The following is a 4,487-nucleotide window of genomic DNA, read 5'->3' as shown; positions in this document are numbered from 1 at the left end:
TCCTGAAGAGCAAGCAGTCTATTGCAGGAAAGACAGCTGTATTCTTGAGATAGATAGATAGATAGATAGATAGATAGATAGATAGATAGATAGATACATACATACATACATACATACATACATACATACATACATACATACATACGCAGGCAGACAGATGATAGACGGGCATGCAGACATAGACACAGATATGTTACCAGAAAGCAGTCCCAATCCAGACCCCAAGAGAAGGTTCTTGGACTTCACACAAGAAAGAATTTGGGGTGAGTCCATAGAGTTTATTAAGAAAGTAAAGGAATAAAAGAATGGCTACTCCACAGGCAGAAGTGACATGGGCCACTCAACTGAGTATACTTACAGTTATTTCTTGATTATATGCTAAACAAGGGGTGGAGCAGGGATTTCCCAAAAGCGATTTCCCAGAACTGAGGGTTCTTCCCCATGTCAGACTATATAGGGTACTTCTGGACATTGCCATGACATTTGTAGACTGTCTTTGGGACATTAGGAGCGTCTTTTAGCATATTAATGTATTATAATTAGTGCATAATGAGCAGTGAGGATGACCAGAGGTCACTTTCATCGCCATCTTAGTTTTGGCCGGCTTCTGTACTGCATCCTTGTTTATCAGCAAGGCCTTTGTGACCTGTATCTTGTCCCAGCCTCCTATCTCCTCCTGTGGCCAGGAATGCCTAACCTCCTGGGAGTGCAGCCCAGTAGGTCTCAGCCTCATTTTACCCAGCCCCTATTCAAGATGGAGTCACTTTGGTTCAAATGCCTCTGACAGATATAGACGTTGATATAGATAAATACAATCCTTATGAAATACCTGAAGACAATGTATAAATGATTTCAGATCAAACAGAAATACAGAAAATATGGCATCAACATCTAGTTCCCAAGGGGACTGAGAAAAAGAAAAACAGCCTCTTCTCTATGTCTTAATGTACAATTACAAAAAATTCCATACAGCCTGCATCAATTAAGCTCCTTCTATGTACCTGGCACCATGCTAAGAGATTAATGAACATAGTTCCTGCCTTAAAGGCTTCCCAATCTAGCTGAGAAGAAAGCCACACCAACAAATAACCATAATATAAAGCAGACTATAATAAGTGATACAATAAAGATGCAAAAGTGCAGAAAAATAATAGGGCTGTTTGCTTTGTTTTTTCAAGGACCACAAATTTTAAAAATTTACCAAGGCATCCAGCAAGGGCAAGGGCTAATTGGCAATCTTCAGAGCTTAGCAACAACAAATGAAGTGAAAACATGACTTCTCATTTCCCAAAATAAAACACACTGAATTATGCCCACAGATACATTCTCAGTTCTCCCAAAAATGATCTCAATGTGTCTTCTGCGTTTATGACCTGAAAAACTCCGTAACAATAAACCAAAGTCTGGAGAAGAAACCAAAATAAAAACAGAATTACCATCTTTTTCCTCATCATGCCCTTATCTCTACCTCAGCCTCCCAGTTCATTAAAGGTGCCATTCCTTGCTTTGCACAACACAAATACTTGCTATGGGCCAATTTGAAATGACTCAGGATAACAGCCTTCTGAAAACACTTAAAAGGATTTACTTGCCATATCTATGTATCCCACAAACACGTCTTAAACACTTGTTGAGAGCCTTACTCAGTGCCAGACTCTGGGATCGAGAGAACAAGACGTGGTCTCATCCTCGATGAACAAGACAGTCCAGAGATGAGGGGAAGGGAGGAAAGAACAAATCTATCAACAAATAAGGACATTTGAAAGTGGCAAATGTGCCAGGTGGTGCTGTGGCTCACACCTGTAATCCCAGTACTTTGGGAAGCTGAGGCAGGAGGATCCCTTAAGCTCAGGAGTTCAAAACCAGCCTGGGGAAGAGAGTGAGACTCCATCTCTACAAAAAAAAATGTTAAAAAATTAGTGCACGCCCGTAGTCTCAGCAACTCAGGAGGCTGAGGCAGGAGGATTGCTTGAACCCAGAAGTTTGAGGCTGCAGTGAGCCGAGATCACGCCACTGCACTCCAGCCTGGGCAAAAGAGAGGGACTCCATCTCAAAAAAAAAAAAAAAAAAGTAATAATGCTCTACTGATTTTATGTCCAGGGTATTACAGCAGCATCCACACACTGTTTCTTATGCACGACGGCAAAGAAGCCAGAAAATCATCAAATATTTTGGAAAGAGTCAAGTCATCTAGTGTATGAAGTTTGGCTTCTAAGAGATCTCTTATTCCTACTCTCTTCCCTCTCCAATTCATCTTGCATCCTACTTCTGGGTCAGTACTCGTAAAGCTTAATTCTAATTGTATTAATCCTCTGCTCAAAGAGTTCTAATGCCCCTCCTCTTAACTATCGAGTGAAGTCCAGGCTCCTTAGCAATGCACCCAAGCATTCCAAAATTTAGCCTCAGCCTGCCGCTCCAGCTTTGCCTTTTTATTCAGTAAATATCAATTAAATGCCAAGCATGGGAGATACTGGGAAAATCAAGAGACCAGAAATTAGTCAATATTCCTAATTTCTTAGTAGAATATTAAGCAGACAAATTAAGCAAGCAAACAAAAAATTTCAAATGGTGACAAGTGCTATGAAGAAAATAAAGCAGCACTAGAGAATGGCAGGGGTGGGGGACCACTCTACAATGGGTGATTAGGAGGAGCATCTGAGTAAGAGACATTTAAACGGAGACCTGAATAACTAGGAGCAAGCCACATGACCCTCTAGGGGATGACTACGTCAAGCAAAGGAACCAGCCAAGGCAAAGGCCCGATGGAACTATGAAGACCAGGGTGGGTAGAGCGTCAGGAACAAGGGAGAGAATGGTGTGAGACAAGGTTGGAGAGCCTGGACCACGTAGGCCTTACAGGCCCATGGATTTTTAACCCCATGTCTGATGAGAAACCATTAGCAGGTTTTAAGAAGGAAGCAGGTGGTGGATCCTGCGCCTGGCCAGCCCTGCCCGGCCTTCCCTCTGGCCCACCTGACCGCCATGCGTCCCTCCTCCTCCCCACTTCGTGGCCGGCAGCAGCCCTTCAGCTTTGGCTCTGTGGACTGGCTCTCCCAGAACAGCTGCTCAGGGCCGACCCACACCCCCAGGCCTGCCGACGTCTCCCCGGGGAGCCACCCTGGCCCGGGCCAGACATCCGGCACCCGGGAGCCCCCTCAGGCCGTCAGCATCAAGAAGGCTCGGTCCTCAAATCTGCCTGCGCCGGAGGGGGCCGTGGCTGGGTTGGGTAAGAAGCCAAACCCCTGGCAGGCCCCCTGTGTAGGCACAGCCTTCACCACCGAGCAGGTCCGCGCCTTGGAGGGCGTCTTCCAGCACCACCAGGACCTGGGCCCTCTGGAACGGAAAAGGCTGGCAGGGAGATGCAGCTCTCGGACGTCCAGACAAAAACCTGGTTTCAAAACCGCCAGATGAAACAGAAACGGCAAACGCAGGACTCCCAGCTGAACAGCCCCTTCTCTGCGTCTCTCCACGCGCCCCCTGCTTTCCACTCACCGTCTTCTGGCCTTGTCAATGGCCTGCAGCTGCCGTGCCCTTGGGCACCCCTGCCAGGGCCCCAGGCTCTGATGCTGCCCCCTGGCTCCCTCTGGGGTCTCTGCCAAGTGGAACAAGAGGCCCTGGCCTCTGCGGGGGCTTCCTGCTATGGGCAGCCTCTGGCGTACCACCGGCCAAGCCCAGGAAGTGGCGTGCGTACGCTGGGACCAGGTCTGTCCACGGGGCCCTGGGGCCTGAGCGCGCTGCAGGAGACGGGGGGATGCATTTTGAGGATGCACCTCTGACTCCATGCCTCCCACACGCGCGGTCTGTGCAGATCGCACCTGGCGCCTACCTGGAGGACTCAGCTGCTCTGTTCTGTTTACATCGTGGCGGCACCTCTCACCCTTACCCACGCAAAGGTTCTGGAGCTTTCTGGAGAATATTTTTATTAAAGCCACCTCTTCACTGAAAGTTACCAAAAGGGTCCGTTTAGGAAGTAAATGGTCAGTGAACAGAGTCAAACGCAGAAATGGGCTTGTTATGGGTAGGGCTTTCAGCATATGATAAAAGGATAATTTGTTTTTTAAAAAATGTTGGAAAAACTGGTTTTCCAGTTGGAAAAAGTAAAGATTGTAAATTTTGTGTGTAAAAAAGAAAACCAGGAAGGATTGGAAGGGAATGCTAGTGTCGTGTTTATAACCTTGGGGTTCGAGTCCCTCTTAACAAGGACTCCAAAGCTGGAAAGCAGGAGGGAACAAAGGTGAAAATTAAGGCGGGGTGCTGGGGCCCTGCAATGCTCTCTAGGCCGTGAGTGAGCAGGGACTGTGCCGGCAGCCTGCTGGGGGCTGCTCTTCTCGGGCCAGGGAAAGTGGGGCAGCCAGGACCTGCTGCTGTGCCTGGACTGAAACCGTCGCACATGTCCCCACTCTTCAGCATGTGCTCACCTGTCCCCCTCCTCGCAGCAACCTCGGGACAAAACAGAATGACTCAAGGACAGCACTTCCTGCAGAAAA

The 4,487-nt window shown here is 47.8% G+C and overlaps 1 pseudogene; it reads left to right on the top strand.

The window, feature by feature from the left end:
- The first annotated feature begins 1,230 nt into the window (after positions 1-1,230).
- On the top strand, positions 1,231-3,785 carry LOC100976325 (homeobox protein VENTX-like; annotated as a pseudogene).
- Positions 3,786-4,487: the final 702 nt, after the last annotated feature.

The sequence above is a fragment of the Pan paniscus genome, chromosome 7 (assembly GCF_029289425.2).
Source record: "Pan paniscus chromosome 7, NHGRI_mPanPan1-v2.0_pri, whole genome shotgun sequence".
Classification (NCBI taxonomy): Eukaryota; Metazoa; Chordata; class Mammalia; order Primates; family Hominidae; genus Pan; species Pan paniscus.
The sequence above is the reverse complement of the archived record's forward strand: the minus strand, read 5'-3'. Positions and strand labels throughout refer to the sequence as shown.